The sequence below is a fragment of the Panthera pardus genome, unplaced genomic scaffold, assembly GCF_024362965.1.
Source record: "Panthera pardus isolate Hobbes unplaced genomic scaffold, ASM2436296v1 HiC_scaffold_21, whole genome shotgun sequence".
Classification (NCBI taxonomy): Eukaryota; Metazoa; Chordata; class Mammalia; order Carnivora; family Felidae; genus Panthera; species Panthera pardus.
In genome coordinates, this window is record NW_026526777.1 from 28,904,288 (window position 1) to 28,931,403 (window position 27,116).

The window sequence follows — 27,116 nt, forward strand, 5'->3', positions numbered from 1 at the left end:
ACCCTAGTTAGAATTTAGGGGACTAGGGGCGCCTGGGTGGCTCAGTCGGTTAAGCGGCCGACTTCGGCTCAGGTCATGATCTCGAGGTCCGTGAGTTCAAGCCCCGCGTCGGGCTCTGTGCTGACAGCTCAGAGCCTGGAGCCTGTTTCGGATTCTGTGTCTCCCTCTCTCTCTGACCCTCCCCCGTTCATGCTTTGTCTCTCTCTGTCTCAAAAATAAAAACGTTAAAAAAAAAAAAAAATTAAAAAAAAAAAAAAGAATTTAGGGGACTAAAAGAACCGTGGGTTGGGGGACCTGTGGGGCAACACTGCCATTTCCCAAGGGAGGCCGGTGGTCCGTGTATGAAAGCGCTGTGGGCGAATGCTACTAAGGCAGACCCAGGGAGGGGCAGGCTGCCGGATGGAAATGGTAGTATCTCCATCTCCCTGCGGAGGAGCACAGCCTAAGTACAAGGGAGGGGTACAGAGCCATGTGACAGCTGAGTATCCCTGGGCACTGAGGGGCAGGGGAAGCCAAGAGTTCAGGGTGGTGGGGGACGAGGTGGGGAGGGGGAGATGGGGGAGGGGGAGGGGGGAGGGGGGGAGGGGTGGTGGTGAGCTTGGTGGGAAGCCTTTCTGAAGGCACTGGGCCACCTGCAGGCCTTCACAGTGAACTGGGACGTAGAAGCAGCTACTACTGGCTGTTCCGTGGGGGCATGGGGAGGGGTCCTCAGAGGACACAAGGAGCAGTTGAAGTGCCAGGAGAGGTAGCTTGCCCCTTGGCCCCTCTGCAGAAACCATCACGCAGTGCGCGTGTTGGGAAGAGTGCTGGGCAGTGGGGTAGAGCATGTGAGTCCCCTGGAGCCCATAGGAAGGAGTCTGGGCATGATGAGAAGAGTTCAGGGCTTCTGAGAAGAAGTTCAGAGGGAAGGGGGCACAGCCAGTATCTGAAAGAAAGGACCAGCCGGAGCCTGGATATGAAAGAGGGTGGCTGCATTTCAAATTGGTCTTTTAAAGAAAAGTCTGAGAGGTGCTGAGAGGCATTGGGTGTTAATTTCTGGTTCAGTTCAGTGAACTGGGGGTTGGGGGGAGTGTCTGGCGCCTATAAAATGCTGGTCTGAATCTACAAGGTCCTTAAAGGTCAAATCCACCTCATCTCGTGGCCTGGGGTCCTGCCTCCAACTGTGCAGGCCTCAGTTTCCCCCAGAGAGGCAGGGGATGGGTGACAGCCCTTCTATTATGCTCAGGTCTCAGGGGCTCTGCTAATAAAAATGATTGTAAAACGCTTTGCAAATAGTGAGGCTGCTTCACAACAGAAGCGATTCTTTCCCACAGAGGGGTTCAGTTCCTGCAGGGATCCGCTTGGAACCTCTCTGCCCTCTGAAGAAGGGGCCCTTCTGTTCCCTTGTGATCTCGGTGAATGCTGTGTCCCTGGGATAGCCATGGGCCGGGCCCCGTGCCCGCTGCTGGCAGCCGCTCTCACACAACACAAGGGAAACTTTGTGTATCTCCCAGGCCTGGAGTCACAGCTGCCAAGATCAGGATCCGCTTCTCCTCTCCTGGCAGAAGAAATCGAGGCACAGGGAGGGAGAGTGACAGAGCCTAGTGGAAACCAGAACCTGTACCTTCTCCCTTAGAAAAGTGCCATTAATAACTTACAGAGTAATGGTAATAAATAACCAAATATTCATGGAGCACTTAGTATACGTCAGTCACTTTACACGTATTATCCTTTTAAAATGTATATTTCTTCGTCCCAAGAATCCTGTATGGTAGGGACCTTTATTATTCCCTATGGGAGGCAGAACAATGGACCCTAAAGCTATCCGTGCCCTAGTACTCAGAACCCATGAATATGTTGCCTGAAGTGCCAAAGGGTCTTTGAAGATGTATTCAGGGTTAAGGACGCTGAGATGGGGAGATTAGCCTGGATTATCCAGGTGGGCCCAATCTAATCACACGAGTCCTTAAAAGCACAGACCGCATCCCACTGCAGAGTAGCAGAAATGTGGCAGCATGAGGACTTGACCTGCTGTCGCCGGCTTTGAAGCTAAAGGAAGGGGCCAAGAACCAAAGAGTAAGAGTGGCTTCTAGAATCTGGGAAAGGCAAGGGAACCGAATCAGAAAGGAACGCAGCAGCCCTGCCAGGGTCTTGATTTTAGCCTAGTGACCGCCCCCCCTCCCACCAGAGCTGCGCGGTAACGAATTTGTGTTGTTCTAAGCCACTAAGTTTGTGGTAATTTGTGACAGCGGCAATAAGAAACATACACTCCCTTTATAGGTAAGGACACTGAGCCTCAGAAGGGTAAAGCCTCACTGCTAAAAAGCGGGGGAGCTTAGACTCACTATTCCTCCCCGGACAGCCCCCAGGGTGAGGCTGAAGGCTCTGTGGTGCGGAAGGGTCTCGAATCCCAAGCTGCTCAGTCGGCCTACAGAGACTCTGTCGCCACCGCAGTGTCCTGCCCTCCGAAGCTTTCTCTTTCCCACGTTCCCTCCTTTTATCCTTACAACACCCACTGAAACAGGAATCGATGCCCTCACTTTGCAGATGAGGAAATGGACTCAGAAGTAGGGTGACAGTCCCAGAGTCACAGGTGGCCTCCGCACACAATCTGGGCATCGGATTCCCTGGCTCCCCCTCTCTTTCAGGTTTGGCGGGTCCTGGGGTTCACCTGGCCGTGCCCCTGGCACCTGAGGCAGACACAAGTTGCAGCTGGGAGTCAGCACCTCGAGTACTTTCCCCCTGGCCCAGATCCAACAGCTTCTCCCGGACTGGGCGATGCCAGAGAAAATCACATTGGGATCATGACAGCCTATGCAAGTGAGCGAGCAGCCCTCTGTCGTCCAGCCTGGGTCCCGTGCCCGGAGGCTCTTGGAGGAGATTTCTCCGGGGAACAAATGTTTCCTGCTGCTGTGGGCGTGCAGGAGGCGTGGGACCAGAGGCAGCAACCCTCAGCTCCCCTATGGGCTTGGTAAGCACATCTACACCCTCTGACTCTCCCGTCACCTCTCAATTAGTCTGTCACTTCCCCCACACATCTGCCCTTAGGACTTCACCGCAAGATCAGGACAGCTCAGTCAGGGGGTCAGCCTAACACTCATAACCATGTATTCTGGCAAAACTGTCTACAAAGCACTTGCTTGTGCATTACCTCATTGATCCACCCACCACCCTGTGCTGTTTTCATCCCCGCTTTTCAGCAGAGGAAACTGATGCTTAAATGATTGTCCGAGATCATCCAGGCAAGGAGGGTCCGGGATCTGGACTCAGGTGTTTGACTTCAGAACCCACCTTCCTTCCTGGTGAGTCACTGGTCTCTTATCGACAAACACCATAGACGGGACTTGTCCCACAACTCCCTGCCTGCCCCCTCCAGGCCAGCTCACTGCCATCCATAAGCACCAACAGCCTGGGAGCCCCCTGGGCTCACAGAAAGAAGTGGCCACAATCTACGTTTATGCATGTTCTGGGAAGGACCTGCTAAGAACGACGCTCTCAGCCCCATTCACAGGGAAGCTTGAGACTGGTGTGGGAAGGCAGTTACACCAAGCAGTCAGTCCCTGCCAGGGTCCCTTCGATCTTTTCCTGCTGAGATGCGGCTGTGCCCAATGGGAGGGCACCACTGTCCAGCCGGGCCTGCCCCACCAACCCCGGCAGCCCAGCTGCTGGCTGGCTGCTGTGCTGGAGGGGTGAGTCACAGAGCCTGGAATCTGAAGCCTTCCAGGCCTCCACCCAACCCAGCCAGCTCGGCATCTGCCCTCCAGATGTCTCCATCTCAGAAACACCTTCTGCCAACAGGGACCCAACACCAAGGTCGGGAGGCATACTTGTCTCCTGAAAAACGCCTTCAGAGCCTACCAAGTAGGTGGTGTTCATTACCTGCCCTCTTTGGTCGATCAACGATTCTCAAAACTAATTGCCTCTAATTCTTAGGTGTCTTTGTTCCAACCTTGGAAATCTAACTCTACAACGGTGCCTGCTGCCTAAGCGTCCAAGCATAGCAGCTCCCAGTCTGATGGAGGAAACGCATCCCTGCCTTCAGAGAGCTCCCAGTCTGATGGGCAAGGCAGAGTCGCTAACTTCATGGCGGCCCAAGGATGACTGGGGGAAATATAGCCCTTGCTCTCCAGTAAACCCCAAACTGATGAGGCAGACAGAGCCCTGCCCTAAGGGAGCCGATAGGCTGACAGGGAAAAACAGTTTCTGTCGCTGGTTTTCCAGTATGTGGGGGGAAAAGGACGCCGAAGGAAAAACCTAGAAATGTAAATGATGGAAAATAAAACTAACTTTTATTGTCTACCGTGTGCCAGCTACTTGGTAGGCTGACTTCTCTTCAGTCTTCACGGTAACTTCACTGACAGTCAAGGAAGCTAAAGCACTGAGGTCGGTTCCGCAGCTGGAAAGTAGCACAGCCAGGAATCAAACCCAGGTCTGCGTGTCCACACCCTGCTTCTGTATAACCCCACCTATGACGGGGGCAGATGCCTTTGCCTTTGTTCCTGTCATCCTTTATCCTGGGGGCCAAGGATAAAGGAACAGTAGGAAGAAGGAACGGTAGTTCCTTCCTGTCCACAAATCACCATGATCACTGTATTAAAAATGATTACATTTAGAACAAGCTCAGTGGTTAACAATATCCCACTGTCCCACCAACAAGAGGGACTGCCAACACGGTCTTCCTCTTCTCTTTTCTTTTCTTTCCTTTTCTTTCCCTTTCTTTCTTTCTGACTCTATTTTTTTAAGTTTTTAAGTAAACTCTCCACCCAATGTGGGGCTCGAACTTAGGACCCCAAGATCAGGCTCTACCAACTGAGCCAGCCAGGCACCCCCAACACTGTCTTTAAAACAAGGAGAAGGACTCACAGCAGAACTCCTGTCCTCCCAGCAAGTTCTGTCACCTGTGAGCTTCGTCCACCACGGAGGCTCCTGTGGTCAAGGACTCTCTGGGGTCTGAGTAAGAGAAGGTTCAGAGCACCAAGGCCCCACCCCATGCTAGCCACAGCCAGTCCCTGGATGCAGGCAGGGCTCAGGACGTCTGGAAAGAATAATGACTGGGGAGCACAACGGGAAGGCCTGTGGTGGTGGAAAATGCAGCAGAAATGCTGACTACGTCCCCCGAGCCCACTGTCTGTACTGTGGCACCCAGGCTGGCCTGGGATGGCAGCTTGGCCTTCCCGTCATTGTGCAGGAGTCCTGGGAGGCCTCAGGGCTCGTGGCACAGATCCCAAAGCTCTCTGTGGCTCCTCTGTCTCAGGAAAGGGGCTCTGTGGAGAGGGGGAGACAGAAATGTTGCCACGCAGCAACAGAGATCCAGATTGTCGAGATCTTGGTTTCTTTCCATGGGAACAGTGACTTGGGCCCTAAAGGAATGGGAGACAGGGTTTCATTAAATCCCTGCCTCTTGGGGCCTGCTGGGGGGTAAGGAACCCAGGGCCCATCGCCAACCCAGCTCCTCCCCTGCCTCATTCTGTGGTATGTCATTCCCTTTGGTACCCCAAACCATTCCAGATGCAGGGTCACTGGGCTCTTGCCTGTGGGCCCCTGGCCCAGGAGAGCCACCAGCCTGAGTGGTTTAGGGAGGCTTCTGCCCATCTGCAATGGGGCAAGTGGTCCTGGCCTAGCGGGAAGGCTGACCCCGGCTGAGAGACTCATAAACGAAAGGGAAGCATATCCCAGAATAAGAGCCCAGGCTGGAAAATCTTTGACCTTTTGCTCTTGCCAACCAATAGCATCCTAGCCTGCTCCGTGTCCTGTCACCCAAGATACTTAATGGGCCTTATATCCTGAAGAATGAAGCCTAAAAAGGAGAAGGTAAGGACGCTGGGTTTTGGTGGGGAGATAGTATCAGTGGCAGGTGGAACCAAAATCAAGAATACAAGACTTTTTTGGCACCGCCCAGGAAGCCAGAGGCAAACCAAGATCCCCCATGCCACTGAACCTCCTGTCCCCAGACTTAGTTTGAGTCCGGAGAAGAGGGGATACACGCAGGGCCTGCTTCCCCAGCCCAAAAGATTCACTTCTGCCAGCACAGGAAAGGAGGGCGTGGGGATCTGGCTGGCTTCTGCTAGGCAACTGCACCCTCTGGTGGTAGCAATAGGAAGGCGCGAGGACATGCAGACAAAGGGCGAGCCAGATCCTTTCTCCCTTTCCCAGAATCCCTCTACGCAGCCTCTATTAAGCACCTATTGCTGGATGGCACTGGGCCCTGCGCAAAGTGGACAGACGCCACCCTGTTCTCAGTGGCTTCTAAACAAAACCCACACAGGAGAGACGCAAGCAGTCCTTCCACGGCTCTGGCCTAACAGGCCTTCCCTTCTGGGATGAATCCTACAAAGGCAAATCTGCTCCCCTCTGCCCACCGGCGAGGCCCCTCGGTCATCATCTAGGCCACAGCAGCCTTCTCACCTCCTTCAAAACTCTGCTCCCGTTCTTGTTCTTGTCAGAGAAGCCAACTCCGCCCAGAGGCCCTCAGCCTCCCCCATCCAAGGCAGCTGAGGTTCCAAGGCAGTGGCTCTTGGAAGAGCCACCGTTTGATGGTTTATGTCAGTGTCCAGTCTCCGGTGTGGTATCTCCGACTGCACTGGGAGCTTCCCAAGGGCAGGAGGCAATGGATAAAAGATGACGGTGACTGAGAACCTGGGTCATGCTGGCACTTTCTGATCGCCATCTCACGGAAGCCTCCCAGCTGACCTGAGCTGGCAGGACCAAAAATCACCCCCAATCACAGAGAGCAAATGCAGGCTCGGAAGGTCACAAGGCTTCACCAAGAGCTACCACGCATTTAACAACAACCACTTTGCACGCCTGGCACCACACTAGGTGTGTTCCGTGCGTTCTCTCGTTCAGTTCTCACACTGGCCCGGTGAGCTGCGTTGAAGTGATCCCCGGTTCACAGAGGAAGGCACTGAAGGAACACATAACTTACACAAAGTCCCGCAACTAAGACGTGGCAGGGGGACAAGAACCCTTCTTCTTATCCTTGATTTCTGGACACCCAGACCTCTTCCTTCCTGCCCCTCCGAGCCCCTCACACAGAGCTCCACACTCACCCCAGACACTGCCCAGGACACAGCTTCCTTTCCAAGGCCCCGAGGAGCCCTTTCATCCTTCTCCAGCAAACCCCAGACACTACATAGAGATGCATCCTCCCTGATTCTCCTCACTCCTTCCCCTTCTTTTGAAACAAAAATCCTATTTGACATTTCTCAGTATTATTACAGGGAAGGGACCGGATTCCGGCCAGCTTCTCCTGGGCTTTCATTACTTGTTCTTTCCAATCTAAGCGGCATGGGCAAGGTGGGCCTCAGTTTACCCACCTGAAAACTGGGAAGATCAAGAAATATCCCGTCATCTGGTTACCAGCAGAGAATGGTACCGATTTGAGGTTATAGTTGAGTGTGCTGGAGGTGGCTGGGTCATTCTGACCTCAGTTCTCCCTCGGGCTGACCCAGGGGACCTCTGGGACCACAGTCAGATTTGTAAGTAACCCCCACATGGAGAGTTAACATCCTGAAAGCATGGCCTAATGGGGGCCCCCGCGCATGGTTGGACACTCAGCATCTGTACACGTCTGACTGCTGTGCCATGGGCTGGACCGCGAGGTGCTGCACAGGCACATACCCCAACTTTTGTCTTTCTTCCAAAACTACTATGCACTGTTTCACAAAAAAGGGGAGCACACAAGCTGAAATTCGTCCAGATTCCTCAGAAGGCGCCGGAATCCTGTGTTGGGTACGAGTCACAACCCATCCTGGAAGAATGACTGGGGTTTAAGTGTAGCATTTCACCATCACTGTTGGTGGCATGGGAAGGCCAAGGAATCTCATCGTGACACCGAAGCAGAATTCTCTGGGGTTTTTAACAGAAAGGACAGCCTGTTTTTATCTCCGTCCCCTCCAGCCATTAAGGGGGGCCCTGTGGTCTGGCCGGATCATGGAGGGCTGGGGGACCAAGGGTCGGGGCTCCTGGGTTCCTGGGTGACTCACCATCGCCCCCTGTCCCAGGATGAGCCTGCTGGCCTGAGCTTTTGCCTGTGACATCTGCCACTGCAGAGGCCTCAGTAGAATCAAGCCTGTTTTTATAGGGGAAGATTAATGACTTTCTAGGGCTCTTCAAGGAGATGGCACTTGAGAATCGAACATGTTTTCTACACAGGGATGACGGTGTATCTCTGCTGGCCAGGAGAGGGGCAATTCTCCAGAGGCAGATCCCAGGGACTGGCCCAGAGTCTCCACGGAGGAGACAGGGCAGCTCCTCAGACCCCTCCTGGACACTGGCGTTGGACAAAGGATGGGCCCAGGAGAGCAGAGGTGAGGAGTGGCCCTGCCACCCCATTCCCTCCTCTTCACACTCATTCTTTGCACCCAATGGCATTCACTCCTGGGAGGCCTTGCCTGCGCTCCAGCAGTTACCATCCCGTCTTCCCTCCTCCCACAGTCCAAGGCTGCCTCTGGCGCTGCCTCCGGTGCAATCCTTGGCTTGCATACCAGACCCATTTTTTTACAAATGAGCCTCACGCTGCTTGTCTTAGCACCTAGCTCAGCCCCAAGCTGTGGAAAATGCTCAGCGAATGAACGAACAGATCGGTAAGTGAATGAATGTGACACCTGCAATCCTCTCTCTCAACCTGAAATCCTAAATCTCCCAGCCCAAATCCAACCTGGGCCCTTCTCACTGGCTGTTGTCATGGGGTTTGTGACTGGCAGACCCCAGGCAGGGCCATATGCCTGCCAGCCCCAGAAGCTGACACCAGCTGACACTGAGCCCCTATGAGCTGCCTCCATGGTACCTTTCTTCCAGCACCCGGGAAACCCATCTGGCTCCAGAACCCTCACTTATCCTCTCCCTTTCCTGGCCTCTCTTTCGGAAACACCTTTTTCCTGCCTCATCAGGCTGCTGTGTTTCCTGCAGGGGAAGACATGACTGGAAAATGCTATTTATAGCAGACCTCCCTCCTAGCCCTCACTGAGGTGAGGGCTATCCTAACCCAGGGGGTACAGAGAGAAGATACTCAGGACTTTCCAGGGTCCCAGCCACCGGGAGAAGGAAGCTGGGTACCCAAATGATGCACTGGACCTTCTGGTATTCAGGCAGTTCCCTCCCCCTCCTGACTTCCCCACAACTGTTAGTGAGCCCACAGCCCCCCAGATCCCAGACCTGAAATCTCCCAGCCTCAGAGGCAAAGAATTGCAGGATAGAGCTCTGGAGAAGAATGTAGAGACCAAATGTGATGAAGAAACCAAGACTCAGAAAGGGGAGGAGATTTGAACAAGGGCACACAAGAAGTCAAAAGCAGGTCCCATAGCTAAAACCACCCGATACTTGCCTAACTCATGAAGTTATAAAGGACTTCACATGCATTGCCTCATTCAATGTCATCAGGCAGGTTATGGATTGAACTGTGTCACCAAGAAAGATAGTACTAACTCTCAGTATCTCAGAATGTGACCTTATTTGGAGACAGGGTTGCTACAGATGTAATTAGCTACAATGAGGTCATATTGGAGTACGGTTGGCTTTATAAGTAGGGCGTCCTTATAAGAGGGGATTTGGACACAGACACACACAATGGGAAGAAGATGGGAAGACCCCCAGGGAGGAGACGGCCACGTAACAATGAAGGCAGAGACCGGAGGGAGGCATCTATCAGCCACGGAATGCCAAAGGATTGCCGGCAAGCACTGGAAGCTTGAGGAGGCGAGGAAGGATTCTCCAGAACAGGTTCCAGAGGGAGCACGGCCCTGCCGACACCTTGATTTTAGACTTCTGGCTCCCAGAACTAAGACGATAAATTTCCGTGGTCTAAAGCCACCCTGTTTGTGGTACTTTGTTACAACAATCCTAGCAAACTGACACACAACATTATACCTACTGGACAGATGAGCAAGAGGGATCCAAAGTCAGGCCCCGGCTCTCAGTGCAGTGCTCTTCCAAAAAAGACTGTATGCCTCTTTGATTCTCCTCTCTCTCGTGTCCTTTCCATGGCCAATTCTTGAAGTCCTGTTGAGTGTTCCTTTGTAAAAAAAAAAAAAAAAATCTACCCACTCTTCCTTTCCTTTCCCAGCAGGGCTGCCCTCGTTGAGGCATTCCATGTCAGGAACGGGCAGTGGGTCTGCTGGCCCAACTCTCCACCTTGCAATCCACTAGTTCATTCCACACCTCTTTTTCGAAAGCCTGCTGTACGCCAGGTTCTGTGCGAGGCGCTGAGATGCTCTCATTGACCAAGGCGGACGTGGACCACACTCCTGTGAAAGCACTGCTTCCTGGTCACTTCCCTGCTCTGGGCCTTGGCTGTCTTCCCTGCACCTTCAGGCTAACGTCCTCCGGTCCCCATATGCAGGGTCAGACCCTCCTACCTGTCAAGATGCGTCAGCTCAGTTCAGAGAGAACAACTTTCTGTCTTACGGAAAAACCTGTGGCTCTCCACCCGGGATCCGAACTTCTAGCTCTAGGAGGTAAGGGTGACTTTCTAGTCCACAAAGGAAAGAAAAGGTACTGTGGCCTTTTACAGGGGGCCACCAAAGCAGGAAGTGCTCTGGGAAAACAGGTGACACTGCAGATTTCAAAGACATCCAGCTCATCTTAATTTTCAAAACTCTAGCAGATACCCGACTGCTGCTTAGTAGATGTGGATCTTAGAGCAAAGGAAGCAGCCCAAAGGCTCCCCCAAAGATAAACTGGGGTACGTTCCTCCATCAGAAATTAAAAGGAAAGGACTACATCATTCAATACGACTGAATCTCAAAAATATTATGTTGAGCTTAAGATGTCCATACCCTATGATTCCATTTGCATGAAATTCAAGGACAGGCACAGTGGTAATAAAAATCAGCACAGTGACACTGTGGCTGGGGGGCGGGGGGGAGGGTAGGTGTCCTGATGGAACAGGAACAGACAGAAGAACAATGAGCTGATAAAAATGCTCTGTTTCTGGACTGGGACGTGGGTTATGAAGGTGTATTCATCCGTCAAAAAAGCATCAGGGGCACCCGGGTGGCTTAGTAAGTTAAGTGTCTGACTTTTGATTTTGGCTCAGGTCATGATCTCACAGTTCATGAGATCGAGCCCCGTGTCGGGCTCTGTACTGACAGCATGGAGCCTGCTTGGGATCCTCTCTCTCTGCCCCTCCCCTGATTGCTTGCTCTCTCTCCCTCTCTCTCTCTCTTTCAAAATAAATAAACTTAAAAAAAAAAAAGAGCATCAAACTGGACACTTACGATTTGTGCACTTCACGGTTTGTGGAGTGCATCTCAATTTAGAATAGAATAGAACCCAACAGTAAGGAAGAGACAGGGGTTCCCTCTCTTACAACTGGAGGGAAAGGCAACCCCAGGGCACTCGCTGGGGAACAGGGGTGTTGCTGAAGGTGAGGAGGCATTTGCTTTTCCTCATCTCTCTAAGATCTGGAATCTTGTTCAGGCTCTTGCTTAGTCCCCTGCCCGGGTTCAGGCCGCAGCTCCGGTCTCTCTACAAAGAGGCAGATGAAGGCAAATAGAGTGGGCCCGCGGGCCACTGAGCACAGGCTTTTCTGGCTTCTAAGTCAGGCCTTCTGCCTCAAAGGCACCCAGGCTGAGCCCTCCCTGGTGTCCTACTGCCATGGAGACGGCCCCCATCCTGTAGTCTGGCCCACAAAGGCTTGAGTTCATCATTTCCAATCTCCCCACCTTCCCATATACTTTGCCTCAGCCACATCTGCGACCTCTCCTTCCGAAGCCGGTGCTATTTATAATGCCCTGGAAACACAGCCTGGGCCAGATAATAGGCGGGCTTTGCCAAACAAAACCCCAGGCCGCTCCACTCCCCCACACCCCCCAGAGGCCTGCAGTCTGGAGCCCAGTGGGGCCCAGAGGGACCATACATCTTGGAGCCGGCACCGCTCCCACCCCGTCTGTCTGACCCTCAGACAGAGAACCATTCCCCCCTGTCCGGTATATAAACACCCCTTTGGGGATAAATCCGCCCAGAAGCGTGGTCTGCAGAGCTGGGGGTGCTGAATGTTTGCTGCATCCTTGGCTTTGCCCAGTCACGTTGTGTAGCCCGCATTTGCCCTCCCAGGCCCCAGTGCAAAGAGCTAAGGGGCCATCCAGGCCAAGGCTGATGGTAATGACTCCTATTAGCTTCATGCCAGATGGTTTGTGACACCCTCTCAGATGACCCTCACGACTCTGCGAGGTAGGTACGATTGTCCCCATTGAACAGATAAAGAAATTGAAGCTCAGGGAGGCTGCATGTCAGACTGACTCCAAAGTTTGCATTTTCTGCCACCCCGTTCACTCAGAGGCCCCTGTCAGGGAGCAGCCAAGGAAGCAAGGAGGTGGCCGCTAAGCAAGCCAGGGAAATTTAGGACTAAGGGCACTTATGTTCATTCCTGCCTGTCCCTCAGCTTAAGGGCAAACCTATCGCTTATCTGGAGTAAGCAAAGAGCAAATACTTCCTGTGCCTCTACCACATGCCAGGACCCAGCTAGGCGATTGCCAGCTCTCAGTCCAGAGCATGGTCTTACAGCCTTTTCTCTGCCCTGGGTAGCCTCTTCCAGACTGTATCCGCACAGCAACGCCCCACACCCCCAGCCCCGACATCTGCCCCAGCCCTGTCATCCCAAACACAGAGGTCTTTGTCCGGGACTGGATGTGGGTATTGGGTATGAGTGTCACAGTCTCTGCGGCCAGCTCACAATGGCCCTTCCCACCTACTTCCCACAGCCACCCCAACCCTGTGGTCACTTTCTGAACCTCCCTAGTGGCCTCTGATTTCTTTCTGGACATGGCCAGCAAAAGGAAGTGGGGAGATGACTCAGAGGTGTGATGTGGCCTTAACAGATGTGTCGTTGTGATGACATTCCCTAAGGAGGTGGGTAATGAGTGGCAGAGAGAGCTCTGGAGATCACAGGAGGTGTGTAAACAAGGAAAGACCAGTTTATAAGGTCCAGAACAGCTGAAGAGCAAAAGTCTTAATGGATTGTCAGCTTAACACAGCCCTCAATTCATGCACAACAGTCATTTTCAACGCTGAGGAGAAAATGAGAAACGGAACTCAAAATGTAACACTTTCACATTGTTCCTTTGCCTGGGTAAAATTAGCAGGAGTGATAAAATTGGTGATGTACTTTTAAATAGCTGTCACTGAAAAGACAAATCTCAAGGACTTGTCAAAATAAATGCAGTAGCAGAATTAAAAAAAAAAACCACCTCAATGTGATTTCCGCATTTGTGTAACAGATATGATGACCACGGGCTATTAAAGACGCTTGTCCACCTCTGCCGTATATGGGCCATGGGGTACTGGGAAGGATAAAGGTCAGAAGCCAGGGTTCTTCCACCTGATTCCCTAAACCTCTGGGCAAATTACCTAGCCTTTCTGAGTCCCGTTTTCACGGGACTCCTCACGTTCAAGAGGAACGTTTGTCTTCCCACCTCATAGCACTGCCATGAGGAGGAAATGAGACGTTGGGGCTGTGAAATCGTTCAGCGAAGGTTGTACCTAAACTAGAGGAAGCTCCGTGGTAAAGGCCCGAGAAGGGGCTATGACAGGAGGATGGGATTTGGGTCTTGTGACTTCCTTAGAGCTCAGCTGCACTCTCGGTGTCAGGCCATGAATGTCCCCCAGTGATGTGGGTCTCAAACAGTCACCCACAGATCCCTCAGGGGCCACATCCGCGCTCACTGCCCACCCCACCTGTTCCTAGGACAGAAGGCCCGGGACCAAGTTGCTTTCCAGAGGCCCATGGAAGCAAATGTCATGGGTTCCAAAATATAAAAATGAAACTGCCAATTTGAAATTAATCATGGTTTAAACATCTGTAAAATGGAACATCATAACGGCACTGATATTTAAATATACTTTCCATAAAAATTCATTATATATGAAAATAACTTACAGGTGACATTTTTCTCACTTCACAATAATTTCTGCATGTGTTCAGGGTTACCAAGAAACAGCCAATTTTAAATTATGAACAAATGAGCCGCCAATGTCTAAATACTTTGAAAGGCCAAATTATAAAAATCTTTAAGTTTTTTTTTTTTTTTTTACAACAAAAGTATTAACACTTCCTGTGGGATGTGGGGTGCGGGTACATCCTCTTGGGGGTGCCATGTCCTGGGGCTCTCTCCAGGTAGGCATGTCCAGTGGGCACCAAGGTCTTAAGAAGGCCCTCTTGGCTTCAGCCTAACATTTCAGAAGCTTCTGAGGGGCCAGACGTTTTGCCCTGTCCCTTCTCTGTATTTGGAAGCCAGAAGTCTGAATTCAAAGCCTGCCTTTCTCGAGGCTATTACGGTGGTCACCGATCATCAAACTACACAAAAGACCTTATGATAACAAGCTAGTTTCCTGTTCCACCCCTTCCCAACCCCACCCTATTGCCCAAATAGTTTTCTGTTATTAGTTCCTATGGCGGTTACCCTCTAGATAATATACTAATAACCTGATTTCCTGTTTTGCCACTGTCGGCCTGTATCGATCATTACCCCCCAAAATAGTTGAAAATGATGGGTAACTTGCACTAAACCCGTTTCTCTTTCTTCTTTCCTTCCTTCTAATATTTGATTTTGGTTGCTTTTTTATTATTTGCACACTTAATCTCAAAATCTGGTTTCTTGGTTTATTTACTTATTTATTTTTTAACGTTTATTTTTGAGAGAGAGAGAGAACATGCACGCACAAGTGGGGGAGGGGCAGGGGGAGAGGGAGACAGAGGATCTGCAGCGGGCTCTGAAACTGAGAGCAGAGAGCCCCACGTGGGGATATGGGGCTTGAGATCATGAGCCAAGAGGTTGTGACCCGAGCCGAAGTTGGACGCTTAACTGACGGAGCCACCCAGGCGCCCTTCTTTTTTTTTTTTTTTTTTTTTAATAAATACATACATAATCTATTGTCAAGTTAGCTAACATACAGTATATACAGTGTACTCTTGCCTTTGGAGTAGATTCCCGTGATTCATCACTTACAAATAACACCCAGTGCTCATCCCAACAAGTTCCTTCCTCAATGCCCATCACCCATTTTCCCCGCCCCCCAACTTGCTCACCCCACCTCTTGGTTTTTTTTAATTACTTTTTTTGAAGTTTTATTTTATTTTATTTTTTTAATGTTTTTATTTATCTTTGAGACAGAGACAGAGCATGAGCAGGGGAGGGGCAGAGAAAGAGGGAGACACAGAATCCAAAGCAGGCTCCAGGCTCTGAGCTGGCAGCACAAAGCCCGACGCGGGGCTCAAACTCACGGACCGTGAGATCATGACCTGAGCTGAAGTCGGACGATTAACCGACTGAGCCACCCAGGCGCCCCAAGAAGTTTTATTTTTTTGAGTAATCTCTGCACCCCACATGGGGCTCGAACTCACAACCCCGAGATCAAGAGTCGCATCGTCTTCCGACTGAGCCAGCCAGCCCCTGGTTTCTTGTTTTCTAACACTCTGACAGCCTCTCTCAAAGCCCCTTGCCATCAGATGAGACTATTGGAGGACGCCCCCTCCGCCCCTCCGCCCCTCAGACAAGCTTTTATTCTGACTTGCTTTATAGTCTGCCCAGCAACTACAACTAACCATATCGAGCTTCCTTCAAGATTACCAATAAATGTCATTTACATTATCTTGATGATATAAATACTGTTTCCTACCAGCATCGGAAGGGCTCAATCTCACTTTGCTCAATGTAAAATGGGGGCAGCAGAGCATGTCCTAACACCACGTAACACAAGGTGAAGACGATAAGAAATGTGAATGACAGAAGACTTTTAATAAATAAAAGGCCTTCTTTTTCTATCATTATTCCGTGACAAACAGCATGGAATGGTAATACGGGCTAATACCACTGGGGCTAAGAAAACTTTCTGAACCTCGATTTCTTCACCAGTAAAATGGGGAGGACATTACTACCACCTCACTCAGTGGCTATAAAGATTACTTGAAATCCAAGTGCTTTGTATTTAGTATGTCACTATCCCAAGTTTAAGAGATCGTGACCTCATTTCCGTCTTTCAGGGAGAGAAAACTGCAGTTCCCGCCTCCACACAGCAGGCTGTGGTTGGGAAAAATGCACAGCGCTCTCTAAAGGGCATTTAGGGGACAATTGGAAAATATGAATAGCGCCCATAGATTAAATACTTCTGCTAAATCCAGTATCATTGGATATGATTATGGTACTGTGGTTATGTAGGAGAGTGCCCTTGTTCTTAGGAAATACATGCTGAAGTATTTAGGGGTTAAGTGTGACAATGTCAGCAAACCATTTTCAAATGGCTCAGGAAATTTTATTAGAGAGAGACAGAGACAGAGACAGAGATGGAGACAGCACAGTATAGCAAAATGTTGACAATCAGTGAACCCAGACATTAATTGTACTGATCTTTCACTTTCTCTACTGATTTGACATCTTTCAGAATAAAACCTTGTGAGGTGGGGAGAAGCACTTTCAGTGTTGGAAAGCACCCTAAAGGTCTTTTGCCTATTCTGGGAATTAGGTGTAGGCCCTGACACTGTGGCTCCCACAGCCCCTCCCAGTGAGGTGGGGACAGCTTTCCTGACATCTCAAAGCCCTCGTAAAGCTGACCAAGCCCGGGAGGTGATGGAGAGCTCCCAGGTTGGGGGGACCAACGGACAGCATTTCCGTGGTGCAGAGGGTGGCCCGTGTAATCCAGCCCTCCTTCTGAAGCTTTGGGGAGGGAGAGCCAAGGGGCTGTCCAGAATTGCCCCAGAGGAGAGGCCAAGCAGACAGCTGCCTGCTTTGGGTCCTGGCCGAGGCTCCTTCACCGGGTGTCTCATCAGCTGTCTCTCTTTTGTTCAAAGGAAAGCAGGAGAGAACAGTTGGTATCTTTGCACTACCCAGAACCCAGACGCTCCTTCCAGTCAACTCAATTATCTGCACCAATGAACTGGGAAAAGAGGCACTGGTAATCGACTTTAAATTCTATGTTATACTTGCCATCTACAAAAAAAAAAAAAAAAAAAAAAAAAATTAGGTAACACCAAAAGAAAACCAATCAGTTCGGCAACAAACAATATAAAGCGAAAGATGGGGTCAGACACTCTCATTCCTTTATGCTATCGGGTTCCCATCTCTTCCTTGACGGCCCAGCTCTCAAGGTTTTAGGAGTAATCTACAAATTGGAAGGAAAAAAAAAAAGGCTGCTTTGCCTAACTGATAATAGGTGATCTGCCTATGGATGATCTGTACCAGTAAACTCCTAAATGCAGTGCTACATTTCATTCTGGACATAATACATTCAAATGGAGATAAACTGTAGCTTGTTCTAAGGGTGATTAGTATAACGAGGGGGGGGGGGGGTATCTGGCATTAAGGGAGCTCACACACTGAAAGCCCCAGGGACTGGGTCAGGTCTTGCGTGGTCTCACTTGATCCACGCAATCACTCCCTGCCTGTATTTCCCAAACTTGCCAGATCATAGGCGTCACTGAAGGAGAGGAAGGAGGTTGAGATCGGGCAAGTTGGGGAACACTGTCTGACGAGTGAGGTACTTTCATTCAACTTTTCCTGGGGAGGAAACGGAGTCTCTAAGAGGTTCCCTGGCCAGCCTAAGGTCACACAGATAGAGATAATGATGTCACTGTGGATGACACGATTTCAACTGCTAACATCTGCTGCGTACTCATCATGTGCTAAGGACTTTACATGCAGAGTCAAGATTTGAACCCTGACTGGAAGTCTGGCTCATTTCATGATCTCCATTCTTGCGATTACCTCGTACATCTTCCCAGAACACGTCCAACGAAGAAGATCTGAAAAAACAGGGCAGCTGAGAGCAGAGAAGAAAAGATGGGGCAGACACGTGGTAGCCGTTTCCAAATATTGAAAGGCTGTCACTGTACTTCTTTCACACGCTGTATTTTGCAATCCCCTACTTTATTTGGGGATGCATTTTGGTGAGACCCATTCACCTTTGATATCTTTCCCCAGTGGATGGAAGTCATAGCCATGACAGATTAATATAAGAAGAAATTCTGAAAGACCAAGCTGACCAAATACAGAATAAGATGACTGCAATACACCCACTGTTGTTGGGAGTCGCCCACCAAAGAGGTGTCCAAGCTGGATGACCCCTGGTGGGGATGTTTTAGGGGGGCCTGAGATATCTGAAAAAGAAAAGAATAGGGCTACATGACAGTTTAAGGTTCTTTCCAAGTTTGCAAGTTTAACTCTACAGAAGTTGACATTTATTCTATTTACAAATGGATTTTAAAATCAGGGGAGGGATGTAAAGTGGGTCAGTATTATTGTCCAGATGGGGAGGGAATTGCGTCACTGAAAGCTGTGACCAGTCAAGGGTTCCGGGAGTAAATCAGCTCAACCGCTGCGTAGTTATAACCCTCACTGTGCATCAGAATCGCTGAGGGCGCTTTACAAAATGACAGATACCAGAGCTACGATCCAAACCAAATGAAGCTGAATCTCTTGGGGTGGGCCCAGGAATCAGTGATTTTTAAAAGCTCCCCGGGTAAGGGGTGCCTGGATGGCTCAGTCAGTTCAGTGTCTGACTCCTGATTTCGTCTCAGGTCATGATCTCATGGTTTGTGAGTTCGAGCCCCACATCAGGCTCTGTGTTGACAGTGCTGCTTGGGACTCTCTCTCTCTCTCTCTCTCAAAATAAAGAAATAAACTTAAATAAAAATAAATAAAAGCTCCCCAGGTGATTCTAACGTGCAGCCAAGATGGAGAACCACTGAACTGGAAGAAATGAAGCTCACACAGAGGATGATCCTGCTGTCCTCTGAGCCTCGTGATGACCAGGAATCAGTTCATCTCTACACTTGACACAAATGTCTCTGACACGGGGGCAGTTGTTGAGGGACTGTTTGTAAGTCTAGAAGATCCGAATCAAAGTCCCCCAGGATGTTCTCATTGGAAGTCAGGGGAAGCCCTTTAACACTTCATTTAAAGTCTTGAAGTCCTGACTTTTCCAGTGATCACAAAGTCTTCACAAATTCATAGAGATAAAAGGTAGAATGGTGGTTGCCAGGAGCTGGGAGGAGTAGAGAATGGGGAGTTACTATTTACCAGGGTAGGTGTTTTTAGCTTGGAGGGATAAGAAACTTCTGGAAATGGATGGTGGTAGTGGTTACACAACAGTGTAACTTTGTACACTTTGAAGTATTGTGAACTGTACACTGAAAAGTAGTTAAAATGGTCAATTTTGTGTTACATATATTTACCACAATAAAAAAACTGTTTAATGTTTCAAGTAGAGCGACTGTAAGAAAAATATACTGAACATGCATTGACCCACCCAACTGCAAACTGTTAGCACTTTGTCAAGTTTTCTTCAGTTTTTTTTTTTTTTTAAATAAAAGAAGTAAAACTTTGCAAATTAAAACACAAAAAAAGCTTTCAGAGGGATTTATCCCAGGAATGTAAGGGTAATTCAACATAAGAAAAACAATCACTGTAATGTACCAGAACACATGATTATCTCAATTGGTGCAGGAAAAAGAATCTGACAAAACCCAACACCCTTTCATGATGAAAACACTTAGAAAACTGGGAATAGAAGGGAATTGCCTCAACACGATAAAGGGCATTTGTGAAAAAATCCCCAGCAAACATCACGCTCAATGGTGAAACACTGAGAGCTTTTTCTCTAAGATTAGCAACAAGACAAGGATGTCTGCTTTTACCATTGCTACTCAACATTGTATTCGAAGTTCTGGCCAGAGCAATTAGGGAAGAAAAAAAAAAAAGGCATCCAAATTGGAAATGGAGAAGAACTATATTTATAGTTGATGTGATCCTACATATAGAAAATCCCAAAGAATCCACACCCACAAAAAGCTACCGGAGCTAATAAATAAATCCAGTAAAGTTTCAAGAGTACAAGATCAACACACAAAAATCAGCTGTGGTTCAATACACCACCAGTGAACAATCTGAAGAGGAAATTAAGAAAACAATTCCATTCAGGAAAGCTTTCGGAGCATCTAAGGACTGGACATTAAAAGAGTCTCCCAGTCCTTTGAAGTGGAAACATTTTGTTATTAATGGTCAGGGTGGAGGCACATGCATCAGCACCTTTAATTTTTCATGCATATTAGTGCATCTCATATTAAAATTAAGTAGAGCACAAAGGTTGACGGGGACGGTCGCATGGACTGCACAGGACGACGTGTGGAAGAAGCGGAACTACACGCACAGGCGCTTCAGAAAGGCCCGAGTCTTGGCCATCCTGCCTCCCTCCACGTCTCAAGAGTCACAGGAAGTAAGGAAGTAAAATCCCAGGCTCCTCAGAGGAAATCAGGCCTGAGTCAGCCTTCCTGGGAGGTTGAGGGAACAGATTAGGCCCAGCAAACTGTTTACTGAGGAGGGTGTTTTTCACTTGAAAAGTTGGTGGGTTTGGGTTTTTTGGGTTTTTTTTTTTTTAAGTGGAAGAAGGAACTAGAAAGTGTTTTTAATTATTGTTTTGTGACTAGGGGCCAGAAAGATGAAGGGTTTGCCAAGTATTGCCACATTCTTAGTTCTCCATGTTCCAGAGACTCTAAGAGCTGGTGGTTGGTTTCCATCACTGAGATGGGTCTCCTAACCTCTTGTTTCTGTTCCTCCCTCATGGACAGCTAACTAACATGTGCTGGGATCTGTGGATGGACATACTAGGCAGAGAAAAATCTTGAGTGCAAGAAGGTGATTTGCTGAAAGGTAACGAGCCTTAGACTGGTGGCCAGAAGACCTGCCTGCTGTCTAGGCTGGCCTCTAAAGCACCCTGGCTGTGTGGCTTTGAGTCCATTGCCTTCTGGATCTTGTCCATAAAAGGGGAGGAGGGCAGGGCAGGGGTTGGGAGGGGAAAAGATCCTTTTGACTTTGACATTCTAGTTTTTCTAAAGGCCAAACCCATTAAGAATTCAAAAGAACTGTAAAAGAAAAGGGAAGTGACATTGATAGAAAATAAAGATGGGAAGAGAGACAAATTGTAAAGAATGGACAAAAGATTTTTCTACTCCAGGCCGCTCTTTTCTACTTGACCAAAGCTGAGCGAAGCCAGAGGTTCACGTGGACTCAGGAGGGGAGCAGATTTGGCAAGGAAGGAAAAACAGCACTCCTGTTTTCAGTTTCCCAGGGCCAGGGCTCCCCAAGTAGATCTCACAAAAGGCCCAAATGCTTAAAGCTTGACCACCTGTGGGCAAATCGACCTTATTATGGACTGTGTTTTGAGAGGGAAAAAGTGGAGTGGAGGCAAATCAAACAACTCTCAAAAAATGAATAAAAGGGCATTGGATTTGGATGGGAGGCCCCTGGGTGTTCGTTAGATTTTTTTCCAAACGTATTATCTGGCAAACGTTTATAAAGTGCCTACTATGTGCTGGGTGCTCAGACAGGATATCTGGGTAGATAGCATTCATCGGGAGATAAGAAATGTGCACAAATCCCAAATGTCTAAAACACAAATGGAGGGGCACCTGGGTGGCTCAGTTGGTTGCACGTCAGACTTGGGCTCAGGTCATGATCTCGCAGTTTGCGAGTTCGAGCCCCGAATCCGGCTCTGTGCTGACAGCTCAGCACAGAAGCCTGCTTCAGATTCTGTGCTTCCCTCTCTCTGCCCCTCCCTTGTTCACTCTCTGTCTCTCTCAGTCTCTCAAAAATGAATAAATGTTAAGAAAAACATTTAAAAAAAAAAAAAAAGTAAAACACAAAGTGAAACCTGCCACAACGGAGTTCAGATAAATTTCTGGAGTTCAGAGTAGGCGCTGCTCCCCCTTAACCTAGGAAGTTTAGGAAATATACCCTAGAGGCTGAAGCACAGACCCAAAAATCCTTGTTTATTTTTCCAGGAGTAGCAATTATCCCCAGTTCCATTTTAAAGAAGTGAAAACCAAAACAGAAAGGCAAATTATTTGCTCTCTGACCATCCAGCTTGTTAGCAACACAGGATGATCTAGAACTACAAACTGATAACTTCCCCCAGAAATTAACGGTGAAAGCATGAACCACTAAGATGACATAAAGTTCTTTTTAGGGGAGGCAACCCATAGCCATAGTCTCCTTTCCCAGCTTAATTCCAAAGAAACACCAACCAAAATTCAAAGCAGGATAAAAAAATTCATAAGCAGGCTGGAGTCACATGTATTTTGGGTCTGAAGGGAGCCAAGGTCTCTGAAGTGGCAGCTCCGCCTACTTGGGGAGGGGTTCTTTGTGTGAAGTCCAGCTGCCCCATTATAAGTGAGTTGTAGGGGACACCATGCATCCGGAACAAGGCAGATGAAAGATGAAAACCTAGGCAAGCCCTCTGCTTTTGCAGAAGGAACGTGGCCGCAGGCTTTTCAGCATTGAATTTGAACAAGCCAATGGTATCCCAATCATCGAAACAGGAAGCCAGATAAACAGCATGTTATCAAGGGGGGATCCGGGCGCTTCCCTTAAGCCGGCGCCAGCTGCGCCCTGTGGCTGTCCTAACAAAGTCCCATTGACTCACCAGCTGATTTTCCCGTGTTGGGCTCCGGGGGACAAGAAACCCTCTCTGCTGAGTGGACTTCACCCCTGCACACCGCCCCCACCACTCACCACTCACGCCCTCCCCTGATCCTGTCTCCCCTCTCTGCCCTCTGCAGACTTGGCTGATTCTTTAACCTAGGACCAGGTTATATTGGGTGAGGATAGAGGGACCACAAGAGCCCAAGCGCCCGAGAGCCCTCAGGTGAGCTCCTGGTGTTCACTGAATCTTCCTTTCTCCTCCCTCCCGTCTCCCCCAGGGAACACTTCCACTGGGCTGGCGCCAAAGAGGACAGCCTCCGGGAGTGTGGCCGGCCGACGCTTCGCAGCACAACCTGGGCACCCAGTGAACATTTTCTGGAACAGCCCGGCAAGGTCACCAGCTCCAGCTGCTCTGCTCGCTCCGCTGGGATGGGAGAAAACACGGGGACGGGTGTGTGTGTGTGTGTGTGTGTGTGTGTAATAACGTAGCACTTGGTGTCTTTGGTTATAGGATCTCAACACACTTTACCCTGCAGGTATTTCACAGAAAGGGAAACTGAGGCTCCGAAAGGCTGACGCTGGTAGCCCCTAGTGAGTCAAGTCCTGGAGCAGACGCGCGGTCCCCCAGGGACGCCTCGGCACACACCCTCCCGGGAAGCCGCCAGCGCCTCCGTTGTTATTCCAGCGCCTCTCTCGAGCCCAGCCCGCAGCCTCCCCGGGGCACCAGGCTCACCTCCCCCCGGGGATCTGTCCCGGCCCGGCAAAGTGGGAAGCGGCGGCCGCCGCGCGCAGCCCGGTCCCCGCCCCCGCGACGACCCCGCGCGGGCCACTCACCGGCGCGCCTGCCCTCCCCGGCTCCAGCTCCGGGTCCCGGTCCGCGCCGCCGCCGCGCAGAGCCGCGCATCCCCAGCGCAGCGCGGGGCCGGGCGCGCTCTCCTCGCGATAAGAAAGTTTCTCCGGGGTCCCCGGGCCGGGTCCGGCCCTCGCTCGGGGGTCGGCGTCCGCCGAGCGCTCCAGCCGCGCGCTCACACTAGGGCCGCCGCCGGCCCCGGCCCCACAATGAGCGGGGAGGCGGCATCCTGAACAAAGTGCGTCCCCCGGGGCCGGGCTGCCGGGGGCGGAGCCTCGTGACCCGCTGCCCCAGGCACACGCCGGCTGCCTCCGACGCGGGCCCGGGGAGGGGGTGCCCGGCGACCGGGGGCCGGGGGAGGGGGGGCGGGCAGCAGGGCAGGCTGTGTTTCTGGTCGCCCTCGTCTTCCTCCCCCCGCACTGTGCCAGTTTAACCCGCAGAGGGGCGGAGGCATGGGTCCCTTCCAGACTTTGTCATTGGAAAGCTATTCCCGTAACCCTTTCCTGCCTTCGCCTTCCCGTCCCGCCTCCCCAGCCGCAGAAAGGCGGCTGCTTGGTAGCTAGGCTGGGGCCGCGAGCTGGCAGGGCAGGAAGCCTTCGCACAATTGAGCCTTTCCTTTGCCCGGGGACCCGCCACCCCTCCCCAGCAAGTCCTCGGGCTGCAGTTAGTTCGGTCGGTTCACTGAAAGGGGGCAGATGAATCCGCCAGCCTCCTCAACCCGCTTCTGACTCCGCCCACCCTTCCTTCCTCTCTACCCCTATCTGAGTTGGATCTCGGGTGCAGAGGAGAGGGGAGGCCCCAGAAGTGCCCGGCAAATAGTAGGTGCTCAGTAAAATAACGTGACTTCTTCCCACGTTCTCTACTTTGCCGCTGCCCCTCCTCCTTCTAGGGTCCATGGAAGTGGGGGGAGGGGGCAGAAGACGAGAGAGAAAATGACAAGACCCGAAGAGCGTTCTCGGCCAGAACCTCGGCAACCTCTCCGCAGTGCAAGGATTCCACCCCCCATCCCTCATACCCCCACCCCCACCCCCACCCCCACCCTCACCCCCGCTTCCGGGCCTGAGGGCTTCCAGACTCTGCAGGAAGAGGGCAGAAGGAAATCAGGTGGCCTCTGCCTCTGGAGCAAGCTTTGAGCTCTGTGGGTGAAAGGGAGTAACTGTGGCCAAGGACCCAGCTGATTGGGATCAGAGATTTCACCAGCTCTAGCCATCATGAGGACTGATTGATTTCCGGGGTCTTGAGGGGCTGAAGGATAGAAAGCAGAAAGGTCAACTCCCTGGGAGGTCTCTGAAGTATCAACCAGTAGGGAGCTGAGCAGAGTCAGGATGAGAACCCTTGAGTTTTGCCTGGGGCCCTATCCAGCCAAGCAGGCCGCAGTGCATGTGGACACAAGGGAGGATGAAGGAGCACTAGACAGTGAACTAGCAGTGACATTGAAGTTCCCATCCGATCAGGGGGAAGGATTTTGACATGAAAGGAATGAATTGTCTTTTGCGGTGGGGAGGGGGCTGTCTCTGAGGGGCACCTGAGATGAGGGTGTCATGGCTAAAAGTATGGGCTCCTAAGGCAGACTTGTCTGGGCTCAAATCCTGGATCTACTGCTTACTAGCTGTGGGAATTTGAACGAATTCTTGAACCTCTGACCGCCGCGATTTCGTCGTCTGTAAATGGGATAATAATTGTTACTGTCTCATAAGATTGTTGGGAGGATTAAGTGCAATAAACACGGGTGGCCCGCTTAGAAGAGTCTGGGACACCACTCACCATGCATTATTAAGTCTGAGTCCTACAACCTTGCATCCATTTGACATTCAACGATGTGCTACCTGGAATTCTTCCTTTCTTTGTGCAGTCGCCTCTGCCTGCAAAGGGGAGCCTGGTGCTTTAAGAAGCAGTACTGTCTTGGGGCGCCTGGGTGGCTCAGTCGGTTGAGCGTCTGACTTCAGCTCAGGTCACGATCGATCGTGCGCAGGTCACGATCTTGCGGTCCGTGAGTTCGAGCCCCGCATCAGGCTCTGGGCTGATGGCCCAAAGCCTGGAGCCTGCTTCCGATTCTGTGTCTCCCTCTCTCTCTCTCTGCCCCTCCCCCGTTCATGCCCTGTCTCTCTCTGTCTCAAAAATAAATAAATGTTAAAAAAAAATTTAAAAAAAAAAAAAGAAGAAGAAGCAGCACTGTCTCTGGGGCGCCTGGGTCATGATCTCACTCCTGGGTTCGAGCCCTGTGTGGGGCTCTGTGCTAACAGCCCAGAGCCTGGAGCCTGCTTAGGATTCTGTGTCTCCCTCTCTCTCTCTCTGCCCTTTCTCTCTGCTCCTGCTCTATGTCTCTATCTCTCAAAAATTAATAAATGTTAAAAAAAAATCATTAAAAAAAACAGCACTGTCCCTTCTTGAGGGCTCATAGGGTGGATTGGCTGAGCTCCTTGGCCCTCCTAGGCCCAGGGACCAAGATTACACAATAGTCATACAAACCAGTATCAGAGACTGAATTGCCCCTGACCCATCCTGAGGTGAGACACAGGGGCCCTCACCCACATGGGTAACGCTGGAATGATGCTGTTCCTTGGGCACTACCCAGAAAGATAAAGAGGGCCAAAGCCATGATTTGTAAGAGTTTAATTTCTCCCATTGGTGCATATGATTAATAGCCCCCCCCCCCCATTTGTGGATGGCTGATCCTACAAGTCCTCTCTGACCCTGCTCCAAATGTCCCAATCATAAACCTCCAGCAGATAAACATAATAGCATGTGGACAGGTTGGAAAGCAGAGAACAAACAGGCCAGTCTGGTTGGGGTGACGGGCAGTGGATGTGAAGGCTCCTGGGAGAGAAGGTGGCCAGGACAGAGCAAGAGAGAAGCCAGAAGCAACTCTGGACAAAGCGCCGTTGGGGTGTAAGCAGAGTCCCCGCCCATCCCGCAAGTGGCTTCTGCCAAGTGTCTACTCTGTGAGCGATTTTCCTCTGAACACAGTGATGACTCAGTTGCTCTGAATCAAGCAAATGGATTTTCCTTAAATATGAAAATCAATAAGAAGTAAAGGCAAGGGCCTGGTTGTGGGGGGTGGAGGGTGGAGACAACAACAGAGGTGCTGGGGAGGGAAAGGGTTGGTAATTGAAGAAGATTCAGGCTCCCTGCCGGGGACCCTTGCTCAGCAAGTGTTCCCCTTCCCCCCTACTGGCTCATGAAGAAAGTGGCCTCCTGGCCCTGCTGACCTTATTGAGACTTCTTAAAACCCAACCACTCCCTTTGCCCCCGACTCCTTGCACAGCTTAGACTCAATCCTGCTTCAGGGCAGAAGATTGTTAACAAGAGGATTAATGTCAATGTGACAAATGGGTTTTAAAAAACCAACCCAGGAGCCTGTTGTCACCCTTATGGAGTCTCAGACCTGGCTTGAGTTGAGATGAGGGCTTTGGGAGCCTCAGGAAGCACATAGCAAGTGACATTTCCAGGTCCAGCCTGATTTCTTTGGGGGCTCTGCCTGTTTTCCTGGCACACTGAGGTCTATGGACCAATGCTCATTTGTTTCACCACTAGGGTTATCTGATGGGGGACCTCGGGGATTTGAACAGAGTCAGAGCTCTCACGTTCCATGTGACCCACGGAGGAACTGCCTTCACCTCTGGGCTCTCTTGTTCAGGGTTTCCAGAGAAGTTGTAAGGCCCTTGGTGGGGATATGAAGACAGCACATTGCTTTATTTTCTTGGCCATTTAGTAAATGCCATTAGAGCTTCTGAGGTGGAGTCCGAGGGAGTCTCTGACTTCCTCCTCCTCAGCACAGTGGAAAAACACTGGGCATGGTATCAGGAGACCTGAGTCCGTGCTTTGGTTCAGCGGCTTGCTGAAGGGCGTCACCTCCATGTGCTCATCACTAAAAAGGG

At 50.7% G+C, this 27,116-nt stretch overlaps 1 protein-coding gene across 2 annotated transcripts in view; it reads right to left on the minus strand.

The window, feature by feature from the left end:
- Positions 1 to 23,561, minus strand: part of NAV1 (neuron navigator 1) — a 247,045-nt gene extending 223,484 nt beyond the window's left edge. The window contains exons 1-2 of one of the 2 annotated variants that reach the window (XM_053909068.1): positions 23,223 to 23,561; positions 9,851 to 9,991 (exon numbers count right to left, since the gene is read on the minus strand). The gene's annotated coding sequence lies outside the window, so the exon portion shown is untranslated. The remainder of the gene's footprint in view (positions 1 to 9,850; positions 9,992 to 23,222) is intronic. The other variant, XM_053909067.1, reaches the window with a different exon arrangement.
- Between the last annotated feature and the right edge of the window lie 3,555 nt (positions 23,562 to 27,116).